Below are 21,094 nucleotides of genomic sequence, written 5' to 3' on the forward strand. Positions count from 1 at the left end.
TTTCCAGCACCATTTTTTAAAGAGGGTATCGTTCCTTCAGTGAGGGTGTTTGGCTCTTTTATCGAAGATGAGGTGGCTGAGTGTGTCTGGAGTTGTTTGTGCATCTTCTAATCTGTTCCACTGGTCCTCAGGTCTGTTTCTTTGCAAATACCATGCTGTTTTTATCACAGTGGCTTTGTAGTATAGTTTCAAGTTGGGGCTTGTGATAACTTGTCTTTAATGTCTAGAATGGCTTTTGCTATTCTAGGTCTCTTTTGGCTGCAAATGAATTTTTGGATTGTTTTCTCAAGGTTCATGAAGTATGCTGCTGGAATTTTAATTGGGATTGCATTGAATCTGTATAGCAGTTTTAGAAGTATGGCCATTTTCACTATGTTGGTTCTTCCTACCCAGGAGCAAGGGATGTCTTTCCATTTTCTGGTATCATCTTCAATTTCTCTTTTCAGAGTGCTATAGTTTTCAGAGTAGAGGTCTTTGATTTCTTTTGTTAGGTTGATTCCTAGATATTTCAATTTTTTGGGTGCTATTGCGAAAGGAATTGTTTGCCCTATTTCTCCCTCAGTGAGTCTGTTGTTCGTGTAGAGGAAAGCTATTGATTTTTGTGTGTTAACTTTGTATCCAGCTACTCTACTGATATTAAGTCTAGAAGACTTTTGGTGACGTTCTTGGGGTCTTCTATATAGAGTATCATGTCATCTGCAAATAGTGACAATTTGACTTCTTCACTTCCTATTTTTATTCCTTTCATTTCTTTTGTCTAATTGCTATGGCTAATGTTTCCAAAAGTATATTGAACAGGAGTGGTGATAGTGGACATCCTTGTCTTGTTCCTGATTTTAGTGTGAAAGATTTCAGTTTTTGACCATTTAGTATGATATTGGCTGTTGGTTTTTCATAGATGGCTTTTATCAGATTGAGGTAGAGACTGTCTATTCCAATTGTTTGTAGAGTTATTTTTTTTTATCATAAATGCGTATTGGATTTTCCCAAATGCTTTTTCTGCATCTATTGAGATGATCATATGGTTTTTGTCCTTGGATCTATTAATATAGTGTACTGCATTTATTGATTTGGGTATGTTGAACCATCCCTGCATCCCTGGATGAATCCCACTTGATCAGGGTGTATGATTGATCTTCTTGTTGATTTTGTGCATTCTATTTGCCAGGATCTTTTTTTTGTTGTTGTTAAATTCTTTTATTGGTACATTTCAGGCATACAACACAATTACATTTCTCATTGGGAATTGTACCTTTCCATAATGCATCTTGGTTCTTATTTTTTCCCCATTCCTAGCCCTCCCTTCACGCCCTCCACCCTTCCCTATTTACAAAGACTTTATTTCAATTTTTTCCATTTCTCATCATTTTTCCTTTCCCTTCTTTCCTTTCCCCTTCCCTCCTACTACCCTATCTGTTTTGACCTTTTCTTCCTATTTTGCATTATCGGTTATTCATTCTAATCATCGGTACATTTGAGGTATACAATATAATGACATTCATCATTAGAAATTTGCACCTTTACATAATCTCTCCTGGTTCTTATTTTTCAGCTTTGCCCAGCCTTCCCTTCAACCCCTCCATTCCTCCCTATTTAAAAAGATTTTGTTCCTATTTTTCCATTTTCTCATATTAATCCCATTCCCTTCTTTCCTTTCCCCTAGCCCTCCCACTTCCTTCCCCTTTGCCCTTTTCTTCCTACTTCACATTACCTATTATACATTTTAGTCTTCATTTACACTTTCAGTTTCTCACACCAGAGAAACTATTTGGTATTTATGCATGAGTGTTCTATTTATTTCACTTAAGAGTATCGCCTCAATGTGCATCCACTTAGCTATAAATGTTTCTAATTTCTGATTTTTTATGGCTGAGTAGTACTTCATTTTATAAAAAATCAAACTTCTTTTTATCCAGTCTCCAGTTGATGGGCATTTGGGCTGTTTCCAAGTTTTAGCTATCACAAACTGTGCTGCTATGAACAGGGGTGCACATACATCACTGTGTTATGATTCTTTTCATTCTTTGGGGAAGATCCCAAGCAGTGGAATAGCTGGATCAAATGGGACTTCCAGTCCTAGTTCTTTGAGGTATCTCCATACTGATTTCCACAGTGGTTGGTACCAGTCAACACTCCCACCAGCAGTGGAGCAGGGTTCCTCTTTCCCACAGCCTCGCCAGCATTTGTTATTGGTTGATTTCATGATAGCAGCCATTCTTTCTGGAGTGAAGTTGAATCTCAGCGTTGTTTTCATTTGCATCTCTCGAATGACCAGTGATGGTGAACATTTTTTCATGTATTTATTTGCTATTTCTATTTCTTTGTCTGAGAAATGTCTGTTCATTTCAGATGCCCATTTTCGGATTGGGTCTTTAAATTTGGGAGGTCTGATCTTTTTCAGTTCTTTATAGATTTGAGATAGTAGACCTTTGTCTGAGGAAGAGCAGGTGAAGATTTTTTCCCACATTGTGGGTTGTCTCTTCACACTGCTGGTGGTTTCTCTTGCTGTGCAGAAGCTTTTTAATAAGAAGAGATCCCACTTGTTGACTGTTTGTGCTAGTTCACGGGCAACTGAGGCTTTGTTCATCAAATCTTTACCTACACCGATGTCTTCAAGAGTTCTACCTAACCTCTGTTCCAACTGGTTCAGAGTTTCTATTTTAATGTTTAGATCTTTAATCCATTTTGATTTTAGTTTAGTGCATGGTGAGAGATATAGGTCTAGTTTTAATCTTTGGCAAGTTGAAACCCAATTTTTCAAGCACCATTTATTAAAGAGGCTATCTTTCCTACAGTGAGGGTGTTTGGCTCCTTTATTGAAGATGAGATGGCTGAGTGTGTCTGGCATTGTTTCTGCATCTTCTAATCTGTTCCACTGGTCCTCAGGTCTGTTTCTTTGCCAGTACCATGCTATTTTTATCACAGTAGCTTTGTAGTATAGTTGCAGGTTGGGAATTGTGGTACCTCTGCCATGTCTCTGTTACCTAGAATTGCTTTTGCTATTCTAGGTCTCTTCTTGTTCCAAACGAATTTTTGGATTGCTTTGTCAAGGTCCATGAAGTATACAGCTGGGATCTCAATTGGAATTGCATTGAATCTATATAGCAGTTTTGGAAGTATGGGCATTTTCACTGTATTAATCCTTCCTACCCAGGAGCAGGGGATGTCTGTCCATTTTCTGATATCATCTTCAATCTCTCTTTTCAGAGTGCCATAGTTTTCAGAGAAGAGGTCTTTGATTTATTTTGTTAGGTTGATTCCTAGGTATTTCAATTTTTTGGATGCTATTGTGAAAGGAATTATTTGCCCTATTTCACTCTCAGTGAGTCTGTCATTCATGTAGAAGAAAGCTATGATTTTTGTGTGTTGACCTTATAACCAGCTACTTGACTGAATTTGGTTAGTAAGTCTGGAAGACTTTTGGTGGAGTTTTTGGGATCTTCTCTATAGAGTATCATGTCATCTGCAAATAATAATAATTTGACTTCTTCATTTCCTATCTTTATTCCTTTATCTTGTCTTATTGCTGTGGCTAATGTTTCCAAAATTATATTGAACGAGAGTGGTGATAGTGGACATCCTTGTCTTGTTCCTAATTTTAGTGTGAAGGATTTCAGGTTTTGACCATTTAGTATGATATTGGCTGTTGAGTTTTCATAGGTGGCTTTTATTAGTTTGATGTAGAGACCATCTATTCCAATTTTTTGTAGGGTTTTTATCATAAATGGATGTTGAATTTTGTCAAATGCTTTTTCTGTGTCTATGGAGATAATCATATGGTTTTGGTTCTTGGCTCTATTGATATAGTGTATGACATTGATTTATTTGAGTATGTTGAACCATTCCTGCATCCCTGGGATGAATCCCACTTAATCAGGGTGTATGATCTTCTTGGTGATCCTCTTCATTCTATTTGCCAGTATCTTATTGAGGATTTTTGCATCTATGTTCATTACTGAGATTGGCCTATAGTTCTTCTTTTCTGTTGGGTCTTTCTCTGCTTTGGGGATCAAGGTGATATTTGCTTCCAGGAATGAATTTGGAAGTATTGCTTCCCTTTCAATTTCATTGAAGAGTTTAAACAGTAGTGGCAGTAGTTCCTCTCTAAATATCTTGTAGAATTCAGTAGTGAAGCCATCAGGACCCAGGCTTTTCTTAGTTGATAAGTTTTTTTATTAGGTTTTCAATTTCATTGGTTGATATTGGGTTGTTTAGAATTTTTAGGTCTTCTTTGTTCAACTTTGGTAATTCATATGTATCTAGGAATCTGTCTATTTCTTCTGTGTTGTCCATCTTATTGGTGTATAGGTTCTTGAAGTAGGTATTGATGATCCTCTGGACTTCTGCTAGGTCTGTTGTAATTTCACCCTTTTCATTCCTAACTGCATGGATTTGGGCCTTTTCTTTCCTTTTTCTGATAAGGTTGGCTAAGGGTTTGTCAATTTTGTTGATTCTTTCAAAGAACCAACTCTTGGCATCATTGATTTTTTGTATTGTTCTCTTAGTCTCCATTGCATTGATTTCTTCTCTCATCTTTATAATTTCCTCCCTTGTATGAGCTTTGGGTTTGTCCTGCTCTTCTTTTGTAGAAGCTTGAGGTTCAGCATCAGGTTGTTTTATTGGGCTCATTCTGTTTTCCTAATATGCATATTCACTGCTATGAATTTCCCTCCTAAGACTGTTTTCATTGTGTCCCATAGATTCTGATATGTTGTATTGTCATTGTCATTTAATGGAAGGAACTGTCTGATTTCTTCTTTAATTTCCTCTGTGACCCATTGGTTATTCAGAAGTGTGTTGTTCAATTTCCACATGTTTATGAAATTTTTTGTTTCTTTTGCTATGGATCTCCAATTTCATCGCACTATGATCTGATAATATACAGGGGATAACTTCAATTCCTTTGCACTTATTTAAACATGTTCTATGTGTGAGTGTGTGGTTTATTTTGAGAATGACCCACGTGTAGCTGAGAAGAATGTGTATTCTGATTTTGTGGGGCGTAAGACTCTGTAAACATCTGCTAAGTTCATTTGTTCTAGAGTTCGATTGAGTTCTAGTATTTCATTACTTATTTTTAGTCTAGTTGATCTATCTATTTGTGACAGTGGGGTGTTGAGGTCCCTCACTACAGTTGTATTAGTATATGACTTTTCATGTCCATTAGTATTTGTTTTATATAGTTGGGCACCCTAGTGTTTTGTGCATAGATATTTATGATTGTCATCTCTTCCTCTTGGATTGTTCCCTTTACAAGGATGTAGTGTCCTTCTTTGTCTCTCTTAATCAGTGTTGGTTTGAAATCTACTTGATCTGCAAAGAGGATAGCTACTTCTGCTTTTTCTCGGGTTCCTGTCACATGGAGTATTGTTTTCCACCCTTTAACTTTCAGTCTATGAGTTTCCTTTTGAATTAAGTGTGTTTCTTGTATGCAGCATATTGTTGGATTTTGCTTCTTGACCCATTCTGCCAGTCTATTTCTTTTGATTGGTGAATTGAGACCATTAACATGGATGGTTATAACTGAAACATATTGACTTGTCATTGCCATGACTTTCTTTTTGTTGGGTTCTCCCCCTTTACATTTAATTTCTTGTCATGCCAGATGGGTTCACTCTGCTTTGCTTCCTGGGGTTGTGATCCTCAATTTCTGTTCCTAGGCTATTGTGTAAAATTCTTTGGAGTGCTGTTTTGGTATTCACGAAGTTCCTAAGGTGCTTTTTGTCATGAAAGTATCTTATTTCTCCAACAATTTTGAAAGATAGTTTTGCAGGGTACTTCAGTCTGTGTTGGAGGCTGCTTTCCTTTAGGGCTTGAAATACACCACTCCAAGCTCTTCTTGCCTTGAGGGTTTGCACTGAGAAGTCTGCTGTGATTCTAATAAGCTTTCCTTTGTATGTGATTTGTTTCTTTTCTCTAATTGCTTGTAGAACTTTGTTCTTCTGTTGTGTTTCTGGAATCTTAACAATTATATGCCTATGTGTGGATTTTTTTTTGATCAAGGCTAGCTGGAGTCCTATATGCCTCACTTATCTGTATGTCAAGTTCTTTTCCCCTGCTTGGGAAGTTTTCTGCCATCACTTCTGTGATGAGTTTTTTAATGTCATCTCCACTCTCTCCCGTTTCTTTATTGACTCCAGTCAGTCTTATGTTATTCTTCTTTGCATTGTCTAGCAGCTGCTGGATTGATTTCTCCTGTTCCCTTATAATTTTGAAGTACTATTTCTTTTCCTGGTCATTAATTGCAATCTTATCTTCTATATCTGAAATTCTGTCCTCACATTGGCTCATTCTGCTGTGTAGACTTTCAATGGAGTTTTTCATGTCCTGGAGATCTATTTGCATCTGTTTTATGGATTCCATTTGTTTCCTATGTTGGGATTCTATCATGTTCCTCAGCTCCTCTCTAGATTTATTAATCATGTCTTGCACTAGGGGCACAATTTCTCTTTTTATCTGAGAAATTATTTCTGATTTCATTTTTTTCAGATTCCCCTTTTGTTGCCAGTTCAGTGGGTCCAGGTGGTTGAGTATCAGAGTGTTCCATCTCATTTCCCTTTGGGGTTGCTGTAGGTGATCTGGAAGTCTGGTTTTGAGACTTATTTACGTGTTTTCTCATTTCAGCTGGGGGGGTGGTGGGGGGAGCTGTTGGTGCCCGCATGGATCACCTCCTCTGAGCTGGAAGAGGAGGGATAGGGGCTGAGAGCAGAGGTAGGGATGGTGGCCCAGAAGCCCCTTCCTCTGGGCTGGGAGCAATGGGACAGAAGGTAGCCCAAAAGCCCTTTCCTCTGGGCTGGGACTGCCAGTATCTTCTTGAGGATTTTTGCATCTTCGTTCATTAGTGAGATTGGCCTATAGTTCTCTTTTTCCATTGGGTCTTTCTCTGCTTTGGGGATCAAGATGATGCTTGTTTCCAGGAATGAATTTGGAAGTATTGCTTCCCTTTCAATTTCATTGAAGAGTTTAAACAATAGTGGCAGTAGTTCCCCGCTAAATGTCTTGTAGAATTCAGCTGTGAAACCATCAGGGCCCAGGCTTTCCTTAGTTGGTATGTTTTTAATTATGTTTTCAATTTCATTGATTGATATTGGTTGTTTAGAATTTTTAGGTCTTCTTCGTTCAACTTTGGTAATTCATATGTGTCTAGAAATCTGTCCATTTCTTCAGTGTTTTCCATCTTATTGACTTATACGTTCTCAAAGTAGGTATTGATGATCCTCTGGATTTCTGCTGGGTCCATTGTAATTTCCTCCTTTTCATTCCTAATTGCATGAATTTGGCCTTTTCTTTCCTTTTTTTTTTTTTTTGACAAGGTTGCCTAAGGGTTTGAAACTATACTGTTAAGTAAAATAAATCAGACACACTTGTGTAAATATCACATCGTTTCTCTGGTGTGAGATACCAAAAGTGTAAAAAAGGACCAATATGTATATAATTTTATATTGTGAAATAGAAAATGTTCAAATAGGAAGGGGAACTAGGGAGAGAGGAGGGGAAAAGGAAGGAAGGGAAAAGAAAAAAAATGAGAAAAAAAGAAAAAAAATGAGAAAAAATGAAAAAAAATGGAAACAAAGGTTTTGTAAATAAGAAGGGGAAGAAGGGTTGAAGGGAGAGTAAGGCAATGGGAAAAAAAGAAGAATCAAGATATATCATGTACTGGTACAAATTCCCTATGATGAATGTGATCATAATGATCACATAATGTATATCTAAAAATGTACCAATAAATTTAAATAATTAAAAAAAGAAACAACCCATGTAAAAATTGGGCAAAAGTTTGAACATTCCAGCAAAAAGATATACAGATGGTAAATGAGCATATAAAAATATGTTCCATATCATCTATCATTAGGGAAGTGAAGATTAAAATCACAATATGATTCTGTTATACATCAGTTGAAATGTCAACTCTCACATGTGGCTGGGGGGCTGCTAAAATGGTGCACTTTGGGAAACAGTTTGACAGGTTCTTTCAGTGTTAAAATAGACTTACCACATAATAACATCATACCAGAGAAATGAAAATTATATTTGCACAAAAACAAGTACAGGAGTTTTAATCATTTCTACTCACAACTGCCCCTAATTAAAAATAATTCAAACATCCTGCCACTTGGTAAACAAGCTGAGATGCATTCATATAATGGACTACTACTCAGTAGGAAAAAGTAAGGCACTCAAGTAATAAGAATCTCAAATATTTCATGCTAAGGATAAGGACTAAGACTAAAGAGGCTTTATGACATGCTAGAAAAGGCAAAGCTATGGTAACTGTAAACAGATTAAGGGGTTGCTAGGCCTGAGGGCAGAGGCAAGGATTGACCAAAAGAGAGTATGAGATAATATTTTGGATAGTGGAACTGGTATGTACCTTAAATGTAGTGGCTTATGTTACCATTAAAATTCATAGAACTGCTTAGCAAAAATGGTGAATTTTACTGTGTATAAATTGTACCTCTACACATTGGTTTAAAAAATTATAGATAGCATGTAATTTTCCATATTTTCTCCCTATCAGTCTGTTCTCAAAACACTGAAGAAAAGGAGTTCCATGATTCCTTTAAGTGACAAACACACAGTTTTGTATGTATTGAAATTCATGACATCAGTTAGTGTCTTATATTCCCATCTACCAAACAAAATACAAACTAGGGTTTCATTGCTGAGAAACAAAATTGCTTTGCCACTCTCTTCCCATTTTCTTCATAATAATGCTATTATTTTGGAAAAATACAGAAAATAATATCTATTTAAGATACATTCTATAAAATGATTGCTCATCTTAACATATTTTCTCATCCAGTTATATGATAATTTGAAATGCTCACTTTCTCCAGCAATCTCTCTAATTACAGTGCTGCAGTTATAATCCTACCACACTTGGTGATGTATTAATAAAGATGTTTGTCCTGAGTTTGATCTAAGTTTAAAATTGACATGAAAATATACTTGGTTTTATATCATTGGTAATCATACTCTGTGAAAGCCATGTTCATCCAATCAGTATTCAATATATCAGTACTTTCTCCCTTGTTGCCTTTGGTACTTTGTGCACACCATGTTGTTTCTCCTCTACAAGGCCTGTTTATCACCCCTGTCTTGGAGCCAGCTGACTATGAACTGAAATCTCTACAAACTAAGCTTTTTAATAAGAAGAGATCCCAGCCAGTCCCAGAAACTGGAAGGAAGCTCCCCGCCTCCATCCCAGGCTCCTAGGGCAGAGATGGTGAGCCAGTCCCAGCACTCAGAAGGAAGATTCCCATCTCTAACCCAGGATCCTAGGGCAGAGAAGGTGAGCCGGTCCCAGCACCCAGAAGGAAGCTCCCTGCCTCCATCCCAGGCTCCTAGGGCAGAGAAGCTCAGCCGGTCCCAGCACCTGGAAGGAAGTTCCCCCGCTGCCATCCATCCCAAGCTCCTAGGGCAGAGGTGAGCCTCATGGGCGTCAGAAGCACCCCCTCCAGTGGAAATGAGAAGACATGTAAACAAGTCTCAAAAACAGACTTCTGGATCAGCTACAGCAACCCCAAAGGGAAATGAGATGGAACAATCTGATACTCACCACCTGGACTCTATGAACTGGCAACAAAAGAGGATCTGGGAAAAATGAAATCAGAAATAATTACTCAGATAACAGCAAAGATTTTGCTCATGGTTCAAGACATGATTAATAAATCTAGAGAGGACACAGATAAAAAAATAGAGGATCTGAGGAACATGATGGAATTTCAACATAGGAAACAAGTGGAATCCATAAAAGAGATACAAACAGAATTCCAAGAGATTAAAAACTCCACTGAAAGTCTGAGCAGCAGAATGAACCAATGTGAGGATAGAATTTCACATATAGAAAATAAGATTGCCATTAGTGGGGAGGAAAAGAAAAATTGCTTTAAAATTGTAAGGGAACGTGAGAAATCAATCCAGCAGCTGCTAGACGATGTAAAGAAGAATAACATAAGACTGATTGGAGTCAATGAAGAAAGAGGAGAGAGTGCAGATGACATAAAAAAACTCTTTAGAGAAGTGATGGCAGAAAACTTCCCAAGGAGGGGAAAAGAACTTGACATACAGATAAGTGAGGCATATAGGACTCCAGCTAGCCTTAATCAAAAAAAATCTACACATAGGCATATAATAGCTAGGATTCCAGAAATCCTACAGAAGAGCAAAATTCTACAAGCAGTGAGAGAAAAGAAACAAATCACATACAAAGGAAAGCCCATCAAAATAACAGCAGACTACTCAATGCAAACCCTCAAGGCAAGAAGATCTTGGAGTGATGTATTTCAAGCCCTAAAGGAAAACAGCCTCCAACCCAGATTGATGTATCCTGCAAAACTATCTTTCAAAATTGATGGAGAAATAAGATACTTTCATGATAAAGAGCACCTCAGGAACTTCACGAATACCAAACCAGCACTCCAAAAAATTTTAGACAATACCCTAGGAACAGACATTGAGGATCACAACCCCAGGAAACCCAGCAGAATGAATCCACTGGGTGTGACAAATTAAACGCAAAGGGGGAGAATCCAACAAAAAGAAAAAGTCATGACATGGCTTTTAAAACTTTTAACTTCATCTCCCTAATGAGTGTATAATTCAATCTTATTATTGTACTGATTAGTATTTTTCTGATTCTAGAGTTGCACACCATTCCTTGTGCTATACTGGCTATTTATCATCTTCTTACATCTACAGTTTAATTGGGTTGTCTATTAATGAGCTCTAAGAGTTCTTTATATATTCTGGTCCTAGGTTATATGTATTGTAAATATGTTCTGTTTAAGGACTATTTTTCATTTTAAAGATGTCATTTAAAGTTCTAAATTTTGATGGAATCTCATCTATCAGTTTTTTTCTTTTATACATCATGTTTTTTGTATCCTAGCTAGCTCTTGCCTACCCTGAATTCATAAATATTTTCCCTTATAATTTCTTCTTAATGTTTTATACTTTTAGGCTTTCTTATTTAGGTTCATAGATCCCTTCAAGTTATTTTCATGTATGGCAAAAAAGGGTGGAGGTTAATTTTTTATATACGGATACCAGGTGTTCTAGTGCCATTTGCTGAAAACACTATCTCTTCCTCGGCTCTTGAATTGAGTTTATATTCTATAAAATGCTAATGTTAAATAATCTTTCAAAACTCAGTGGACCATATATGTGTGGTTCTATTTCTAGATTCTCTGTTTTATTCCAATGATCTATATGTCTTTCCTCACACCAACACTGCCTTGATTACTCTAGCTTTAGAAGAAGTCTTAAAATTAGGTACTAAATGTCTTCCAACATTGTTTTTGTTTTTGTTTTGAACTTTTCTAGGTCCTTTGTACTCCTTCATAACTTTTAAATTTCAATATCCAGTTCTTCATTTATAGCAAGTATACACAGACCTGAATTTTTATATATACCTTGTGTTTTCTAATCCTGCTAAATTCAAGTACAAGTTCTAGGGGCTCCTAGAGATTTCTTAGTATTTTCTCTGTAGATGATCATTTCATCTACATATAAAGATTTTGCTTCTGCCATGCCAATCCTATCCTAGTTGTGTCATTTTATTGCCAGGCTATTTTGGTGGGGACTAGGTTTCAAAGTTTAATGGACAGATAAAGAGTAAGCATATCTGCCCTTGTTCCCCACCTTAAGGAGAAAGCATTGTATCTTCTCCATTTATATAAGGCATTCTCGCTGGAAGCATGGAGTACATGTCTTTAATCTGTTGAGAAGGTTCTGTTCTACTTCTAGTCTCCTGATAGCTTTTACCATGAACAGCTGTAGAATTTAGTCCAATACTTTTTCTCCAACTAGTGACAGGATCATATGGCTTTTTCCTTTCCTCTGTTAAAATGATGACTTTTGGGGGTGGATCTTCCAGTGCCGAACCAACACTGCCATCCCTATAACAAAACCACTTTCTATATCCTGCCAGATCTGACTTCCAATAGTTTGCTTCATTAAACAAATTTCTATCTATGTTCATACTTTTTCTTCTATTATCTTTATCCAGTTTTAGGATTAGCACAATGTTGAGTTCCTAAAATGAGGGGAGAAGTGTTCCTTCTTTTTTCTGCTTTAATTGTTTGATATAATGTATCAGTTAAAATGTATATGAGCCTGTTGTTGTCATATGGGTAGGTTTTCAAGCTAGGAATATACTTTCCTTAATAGGTGCTATTCAAATTTTATATTTCCTCCAGAGTTAGTTTCATTAATTTGTCTTCCAAGGTACTTCTTAGAAGTTGTCAAATTTATTTCAAAAAAGATTTTTGTAATATGCTTTCTGTATCCTTTTAAATTCTGTAGAATCTGTGGTAATGTCTCCTAGATCTTAATATTGTAATTTAAAAAATGTATAACTGATATTGTGTAACAGGAAGAAAAGGAGCAGGAGAATTGTGAAGGGGAAGGGAAAAAAAGGGAAAGGAAAAAGTATGAGAAGTGGAAAAAAACCGGAAACAAGGTCTTTGCAAATAGGGAAGGGTTGAGGGGGTGAAAGGAGGGCAAGGGAAGGGGAAAAAAATAAGAACCAAGATACTCTGTAAAGGTACAAGATCCCAATGATGAATGTAACTGTATTTTATACTGAAAATGTACCAATAAACTTAATGAGAAAAAAAAATTAAAAAAAAAATATGTCAGTACTAAAAATGAAGAGTTTTCAAGTTGGGTGTGGTGGTTCACACTTTTAATCCCAGCACCCAGGAGGCTGAGACAGGAGAACTACCATGAGTTTGAGGGCAGCCTGGGCTACACAATGAATTCAAGGATAGTCTGAAGTATATAATGAACCCTATCTCAACCCCCCAATAAATAAATAAATAAATAAATAAATGAATGAATAAATAAATAAATAAAAGAGTTTGAAAAATCTGAAGGCCTCAAAGCATGCAGAGAGATCTATATCTTTTGAAATACATGAACTACTTCTCTGAAGCCCACACAGGTAACATCAAGTGTCAGCAGGACAGGACTCGGACAGCCATAACTGATTACTATGGTCAGTGTAGGTGGAAGACATGTCAGCATGTTAAAAGAATTTATAATCTGGCATCAGAAGGACAGAGTGTGTAGGTGGCAAAGTCAGGGTCAGAATCCAGAGATTCAGAAAAAGTCTCAGATTATGTAGGCTAGAAATTCCTCCTTGGAGCTGATCTCCCTACATACCACAGCTTTGACTAACTAAAGCTACTGTTATTGTTTGTGTCTAGATGTTCCCCAAAGCCTCACGTAGTCATAGGTGGGGCTTTTTGGAGGTGGCTGGATCTAGGGTATGTGATGCTTGGGATCAATGATGTGATGCTGGGATTGACTTAGGTGCAATGCTAGGATTAAGGGTGCCCCACCCTGGGTCTGTAACCTGGATAGGATATAATGGACAGAAAGATGGTCACTGCTTGTCACTTGTTGCTTGGTGCTTTGCTGCCTTCTGCCTGACATGGACTGTTTCTCCCCTGCCATGCCCCTTTGCTATCCCACCCTACCTTGGAGTCAGCCAACTATGGACTGAAACTTCCACAACTGTGAGCCAAATACACTTTTCCTTCTTTAACTTTGTGTGTCAGATATTTTGTCTCATCAATGAGAAAAGTAACTAAGGCAGCTACCATTTATGGAACATTTACAATGTGCTAGGATCTTGGCTTGCCACAAAATGTTTATGTCCACCTCAAAGCTTTATGCAGTTATTATAATTTTTAGTTTAGAAGTGAGGAGACCAAGCTAGTGGCAGGGCCAGGAGTTGAATCTACAACTTCCTGATTCCACTGTCTACTTTTTCCACACTATCTTACTTCTCATGAGAAATTTCCCACTCAGGCTTCTTTAGTCCTAGTGTGGATTTTCCAGGCTTCTGAAACTCCTTCCACATCTTTAGGTTGCCAGTCCACCCTTTCCACTGGCCCTCTCTCCCTCCTAATGTTCTCCTCTTTGCTTTCATGACATCTATACATCTTTGCTCCCTGGGAGTAGTTTCATTCCTATTTAATCATCACCTTTCTGGACATATAGTAGCACTTCCACTTTGACAGGATTCCTTGCTAGTCTGTGGCCAGTGCCCAGGCCTTTTGGACTGAAAGGCTCTTAGCTCCATAGTTGCTCTTCATTTTGAAGCGGGGAAATTTTTTACCTTAAAAGTAACTCAATTTGATTGTTATCAAAATTTAATAATGTGTATACCCAGATCACTTTTTTTTTCTGGTATTGAGGATTGAACCAAGAGTTTTCACAGTGAGCTAACTTCCCAAGTCTTTTTTGATTTTTAATTTTGAGACAGTCTCACTAAGTTACTAAGCCACTCAGGCTGGGCTTGAACTTGCAATTTTTCTGCCTCAGCCTCCCAGACTGCTGGAATTATCGGCATATGCCTTCATGTCAGGCCCTAATTTGTTTTAAAATGTTTTTATCTGTGAAATTTTAACCAAAAGATATTTCTTTTTCTCCCCTATTTCCCCCCAAAATGTTATAACGGTATAACTGAAATTCACTGGACTGATGATCAAGAGGCTTGTTCCATCCTAAATTTTTTTGTTTAATAAGCTATATGTCCTTAAATCATAAAATCAATCTGTACTTTGGTTCTCCATCTGAAAAAAAGGCATTATTTCAGCACATAATTTCTAGAGGCTTTACAGACTCAAATCACTGGTGTATGCATATAATAAACTTTTATAAGCTTACAGTATCAGCTTGTCTTGAATACCCTCAGTGTATTTGTGTGTTCCTTATAATTATGGCCTTTGAACTAAATTCTTATTTTAATTATAATTGGGAGAATTACCAAAGGAAGCACTGTACACACCTCTATGTAAACTATTTATATATAAAACACACCTACACAATATCATATCCACACCCACAGTGCTCAGAAACACAGAGTTTAATATTAAAGAACATATAAGTTCTCACCCTCAGAGTGTATCCCTATTTATTCTTTCATTTATTCAGTAAAACTTTATTGAGGATCTATTAGCTTTTCCAGTGTTGATTGACCTGTGCTATGATGACCAGATGGTTCAGTGCGTTATCTAAGTATTCAAAGCTATTTACATGAAGATCTATATCTTGATTGACAGAAAGTGAAGGAACTGCTTTTCCTTTTCTAGACTTGAAAGAATCTTTCTGAACATTTCTAATTCATTCTTTTCACTTTACAAATCAGGAAACAGTGAACATAAAAACACTAAGTAGATTAAATATAAAAAAGGGTTTCTTAATAAATACAATTATAGTTAATAACTATACACATTTCTTCTAAAATATTGACCTGAAGCTTAATTCTGATGTAATATAATTCTAAATGTTAATTCATTTGGATATCACTCATTAATTAAAACATGCTACAAAAAGATGTTCATATATTCTCTGATACTCCTCCTTCCACAGTGTGGAGTCTAATTCCCCTCCTCTTGGGTGAGGCTGGGTTTGACTTGCTTCTAACATGCTTCCAACACTTGGTAGAAGTGATGGCATATTACTAGTTGATCATAAAAGGGATTGCGTTTTCCTCACTTTTTTTTCTCTTGGATTGCTTGTTTGGGGGAAGCTAGTTGCAACGTAGTGAAGACAGTCAAGCAGTCCAAGGAGAGTTCCATATAATGAGGAACAGAGATCTTTTGCCAATAGCCAGCAAAGAATTAGACTCCCTGACAGCAGCAATCTGAGCGAACCATCTTGAGAGTGGATCTAGCTCCAGTCAAGCCTTCAGATGATGAATGCATCTCCAGCTACCATCTTGAGAGTAACCTCATTACAGATCCTGAGCCAGAGCTACCCGGGGCAGCTAAGCCAATCTTGAATTCTCAACCACACAAACTGTGAGGCAACAAATGTTTTAAACCACTAACTTACACAGAAGCTGATAACTACCAAATAGAGGATACAAAAATAAAATACCCGGTTCTTGACTTTAGAAATACAGTACATACACAAAAATAGGCAAACACAAAAATTATAATGAATTCTGTGATAAAGAGAAGGTTGAGGTTCTGTAGTTACACAGGGAGGGAATCCCAGCCTTGATCAGGAAGTATTCATAGAAATGATGTTTAAGTACCACTAGGTAGGGAGATAGTAGTTTTCTTATTAAGCTATTGTCTCTCAACTCCAAACTACTTTTCTATATTTAGCTTTGTGATTCTGGGGCTGGGACATTGTGCACTACATCTAGTTTTTCATTGGGATCTGTCATTAAGAGGCACTGTATACAACTTTAAGGCTGAAGAAAGAAGATAGGGGACTGCTCTTCACTGTTTGCTTCCTGTTCCATTTGTGTACTTGACTCCATTTGTGGAAAGTTTCGGGGTGGTCACCTTCCCCTTCCACTCCCCCTTGGGAGTTCCCTCAGTTAATGTATAACAGACCACTGCACCCTGTGTGAGTCTACAGCTATATGTTATCTTTGTGACCTTTTGGTAGAGCAGTCTGCAACTATGTTATCTTTACTATCTTGTAAACAGAAGACCCTCCACCTTTGTGATACTTTGTTGTGACTAAACTGTGCGAAACTGCCCCTGACCCTCACTGATTTAGCAAAGTTCTGCTCCTGTGAAATTCTGTTTGTGCTACCCCTCTCCCTGAGCCTTCCCTAAATAGAAGAGCCCTTAAAAGGACCTGCCTTTGCTTTGTCCAGAGTCTTTTTGTCACGAGCCACTCTAGAACGCCAGCTATGAAAACAAAGGATTCCATTTAATTCAAACTGTGGCTCATCTCTATAGTGCCAACTCGCCTGATCCTAGAACATTCCTTCCTGTTCCTGCTAGAGAGGACCATGTTACTCAGGGTTCTCCAAAGAAACAGCCATAAAGGAAGCTAGGATTTGGTCAAAGCACTTGAGAAAAGAGAACAGCAGCGGACAGAGACTATAATTTGTCTTTATATTTTCTTCATAAAATATTAATAAATAGCCTGTAATGGACATTAGGGTTGGAAAGGTGGAATAAGAATCCTGGTAAATATTTTCCCATCAAAACAACTGGATTAAATTACTTAGAAAACAAACATTTCAGAAATCTGGAAAGTAAACAAAAATATGCAACAAATTGAACCGCATTTGTTTAAGAAACAGTACTGAAATTGGGTAAAACAAAAAAATGAATCATTGAAAGCTTACAAGTTAAGCTTTTAACTTGGAGTTGCTCACATGTCCCTTGCAGCTCCATGGAGTAGTAACCATGAGGAATGGTGGCCTCATTGCAGCTGGAATGAGGCTGATCTGAATCAGAACTCAGTAAATTTCTATGCTCAAACCAAATAGTAAATTTCCATGCTCAAACCTTAAGGGCATACAGCAAATGAATAAACATTTTTAAAGGAAAGTCTTGTAAATTCCCATAAGAACAGCAAGTCAATGGCAATTGAGCCACTACATGCTTCCCCTGCACCCCCAGCCCTTCAGCTAGCATGACAGAAGCTGCACTCTGGCGGGTGCAATCAGGAGCACAGGGCTTCCTCACCTCTCAGTCAAGAGAATCTCTCCAGTAGGGTCAGAGCATCAGCATTCTCATCCTCACCAGTTCTATGTGGCAGAAGCTCTATTCTAGCCAGGAATGGCCAAGAAATCCTCAGTCTGTGTGGTTCTCTACACAGCTCCTACTTATAGGCATTATTCCAGATAAAACAGGATGAGGCACTAGTCCAGATGTGACAGGCTGAGAAAACAGGACTCCAATCACCCCTGACTTTAGCTCCCTGACTAAGAGAGGAAAGCCAAAAAGACATATGTGTAAAGTTGGGTTGTCACATTAAAAGAAATGTGCCACTGTGTCTATCTTCATCTTCAGTTCTGGAACAACAGCAGAAGTTTTGCTCAGGACTAGAGGCAGAACATAAGATTAGAATGCTCCAAATATTTTCCCAAGAGAACTGACTCCTTTGAAGCAGACTGAGGGTAAGTTCAATACTAAAGAAAGTGTCAAAAACAATAAAGGTAGTGGTTTTAGGCAATTAAAAGAGGCTAGTAACACCTTGAGAGCCACAAGGGAAACAAAAGACCAGCTCATTTACCAGAGAAAATCACACAAAGAGACACTTAGCAGAGCCCTCTGGAACAAAGGGAGCCCTGGTAAAACCTCTGTTATCCTAAGATGATTGTGTTCATGTCCAAGGCATACCTTCTGAGTAACATCAGAGACTAAACATTCTATGAGAAGTAGGCTTTACTAAAATAGTCAAGCTAAATTATATTAAATGAATAAGCAAACAAGAAAAGTATATAAAGTTGCTATAAAATGTCATCTGAAATGTACAGCTTTCGACAAAAATGATGAGATTCTCAAAGAAAGAAATAGGTAAATGTGACCCATAAACAGGAAAAAAGCAGGGAATGTAAGCTGTCTCTGAGAAGCTGAAATCAGACCAAGTCAGACAAAACCTTCAAGGCAACCATTAAAACATGTTCAAGGAACTAACAGAAGCCCTGGTTAAAAAAGTAACGGAAGGTATGATGACAATATTTTCTTAAAAACATTATCAATAAAAAAATAGAAACTATATTTACTATAGAAATTACATTTTAAAAACTAACCATCTAAGGATATAGGTAGGTGTGCTTAACAGGAGATTTGAACTGACAGTGACAGAATCAGCAAATTTGAAGATAGATCAATAGAGAATATGAAATTTGAAGACTAGGGAGAAAATTATAAGGAAATAAATAGATCCTCAGAGAAATATAGTAAGACTTTAATCATACATAATTGGCTCATGCAGTTCAGGCTGGAGATCCACCCATGAGGCTCAGTTACTGACCTTGTGATCTTGTGTCAGTTTTGTAGCCCCTCTCTGTGTCCTGGTCTCTTTGTCTGTTACATGAAGCTGGCAATATTATGAAACCTTTGTTTCCATAAGGTGGGAAAGGAGAGTTGAAGAGGGCAGGGGAATGAGAAAAAAAGAACCAAGATATCTCATGTACAGGTATAAACTCCCTATGATAAATGTTATCATTATGTATATCTAAAATGTACCAATAAAAATTTTAAAACTCCAAAAAGGGAAAAATATAAAACCAATATGAGTTAATTATAATTGTATATTTGGGAGTACAAAGCATTTATCTTACTATGCTATAGGTGGTTGCAATAATTATGAAGGGTCTAACAGTGTGCATATTTGTTAGAGCTTATGGGGCCAGTGATTTCACTTACTTTTATTGGGGGGAAAGCTTCCAGAATTTAGGACTGCAGTTGTATGTTGTCAAAGTTAAGTTAGTATCAGTATAAAATGGTGTGCTATCACCATAAGATATTTTATGTAAACCTCATGGTAACCACAAAGAAAAAAATTCAGAAGATTCACAAGAAATAGAGAAAAGAATCAAAGCATTTCTCTACAAAAAATCATCAAACTAAAGCTGGGTGTGGTGGTGCACATTTGTAATCCCAGCATTTGGGAGGCTGGGGTAGGAGGCTTGCTAGTTTGAGCCCAACCTAGGCTATTTAGTGAGTTCAAGGCTCACACAGGAGGATAGTAAGAGTATAATAATGAAATGAAGCCACTACAAAACAGAACACAGTAAACAAAATGGTAGTAGTAAATTTTCATCAATAATTACTTTGAATGTAAGTATAAGTGGATTAAATTTTCTAATCAAAAGACCAGGAATGACTGAAAAGCTTGACGATAAGACTCAATTATATGCTGCCTCCAAAAAACTCACATTAGTTCAATTCTGTGCAAATGATAGCCAAAAGAAATCAAGGGTACCTACTTACGTCATACAAAGTAAACTTGTTGGAGTGTGTTATAATCATTATTATAAGAAAGGGAAAAGATAAGTGTTGCATAAGATGGGAACAAAAGGAGACCTTATGCATTGTTCTTGGGATTGTAAATTAGTACAGCGTTTATGGAAAGTAGTATGGAGTTTCCTCAAAAAAATTAAAATCAGAACTATTATATTACCCCACAATTTTACTTCTAGGTATCTTCCTGAAACTGTCCATGTTTATAGCAACACAATTCATCATAGGTAAGCTCAAAAGTGTCCTCCATGTCCCTCAATAGATAAATGGATACAGGAACTGTGGTAAGTTTACCCAGTAGGGTACTATTCCATTGTAGTATAAACAAATCTCTAACATTATTCATTGTAACTGAAGCATTGGATCCTCTGACCCCCATTTCTCTCCTCTCCTCAACCTGCTCCTAGCAACCACTATTCTACTGCCTACTTCTATGAATTTGATGTTTTTATATTCCACATGATGTAAGTGAGATCATGCAGTATTTGTCTTTCTGTGTTTGGCCCATTTCACTCAGCACAATGTTCTCTAGGTCCATACATGTTATTGTAAATGACAAGATTTCTTTCTTTTTAAAGGGTGAACAAGATCCCACCATATATATCACAATTTCTTTATTAATCTGTTGTTGGACACTTAAATTGTTTCCATATCTTGGCTATTATGCTGCAATGAACATGGGAATGCAGATATTTCCTGGGCATACTAAATGTATGTTGGATATGTATCTGGTAGTGCAGATCCTGGAAAAAAAATACTCATTTAAAAACATGGAGGAATTGTTTGGATTTATTTCTCTTTTTCTTCATTGGTTTTCTTGGGGTATGAGAACTTTTTTCTTTTTTTTTTTTGTTGCCTGTTACTTTTTTCTTCTTTTTCTTTCATATTTTGGGGGAGGAATAGTGAGTCACTAGTAAGTCCTATTTTGTTTCCATACTCACATTTTGTGTGTGAATGCCAAGTCCTGCCCTACCTTTCCTGTTGGGCATGATTGATCAGTGCTTTCTGCCCTGGAGCTGTATTCTCTCCAGCCATTTCCAGTTTCCTTGGACTTCAAGTTACTGCCTGCTCCACCGAGCTTTATGATATGTGGGTTTATGGGTACTGTCCTACACCCTGGTGCAAAAGTCACTTTTCTCATATAGCTCAGACTGTGGCAACCATCCAAGTCAAGATTTATCTCTGATCACGTTGGCAGGTTGGAAGATAAGCAGACCACTGAGTTCTGTGCTCAAAGTAGGCAGTGGGTTGGGGAGGGTTTGTGTCAAGCAGTACACTGCATTTAATCCCAGCACTTTCAGACCCAAGGCACTCTGAAACCATATACAACCCCCTTGGCTTCTCACTGCAGAGAA

The 21,094-nt window shown here is 37.3% G+C and overlaps 1 protein-coding gene across 2 annotated transcripts in view; it reads right to left on the reverse strand.

Annotated features, from left to right (window-relative positions):
- The window catches only part of LOC101718947 (NXPE family member 4), a 75,001-nt gene extending 57,432 nt beyond the window's left edge, over window positions 1-17,569 (reverse strand). The window contains exon 1 of one of the 2 annotated variants that reach the window (XM_021237831.2): window positions 17,454-17,569. The gene's annotated coding sequence lies outside the window, so the exon portion shown is untranslated. Of the gene's footprint in view, window positions 1-9,559; window positions 9,595-17,453 lie in introns of those variants that run through there. The other variant, XM_087212408.1, reaches the window with a different exon arrangement.
- Window positions 17,570-21,094: the final 3,525 nt, after the last annotated feature.

The sequence above is a fragment of the Heterocephalus glaber genome, unplaced genomic scaffold (assembly GCF_053883595.1).
Source record: "Heterocephalus glaber isolate CG9 unplaced genomic scaffold, H.glaber_assembly_v1.0 deba00001429, whole genome shotgun sequence".
Classification (NCBI taxonomy): domain Eukaryota; kingdom Metazoa; phylum Chordata; class Mammalia; order Rodentia; family Bathyergidae; genus Heterocephalus; species Heterocephalus glaber.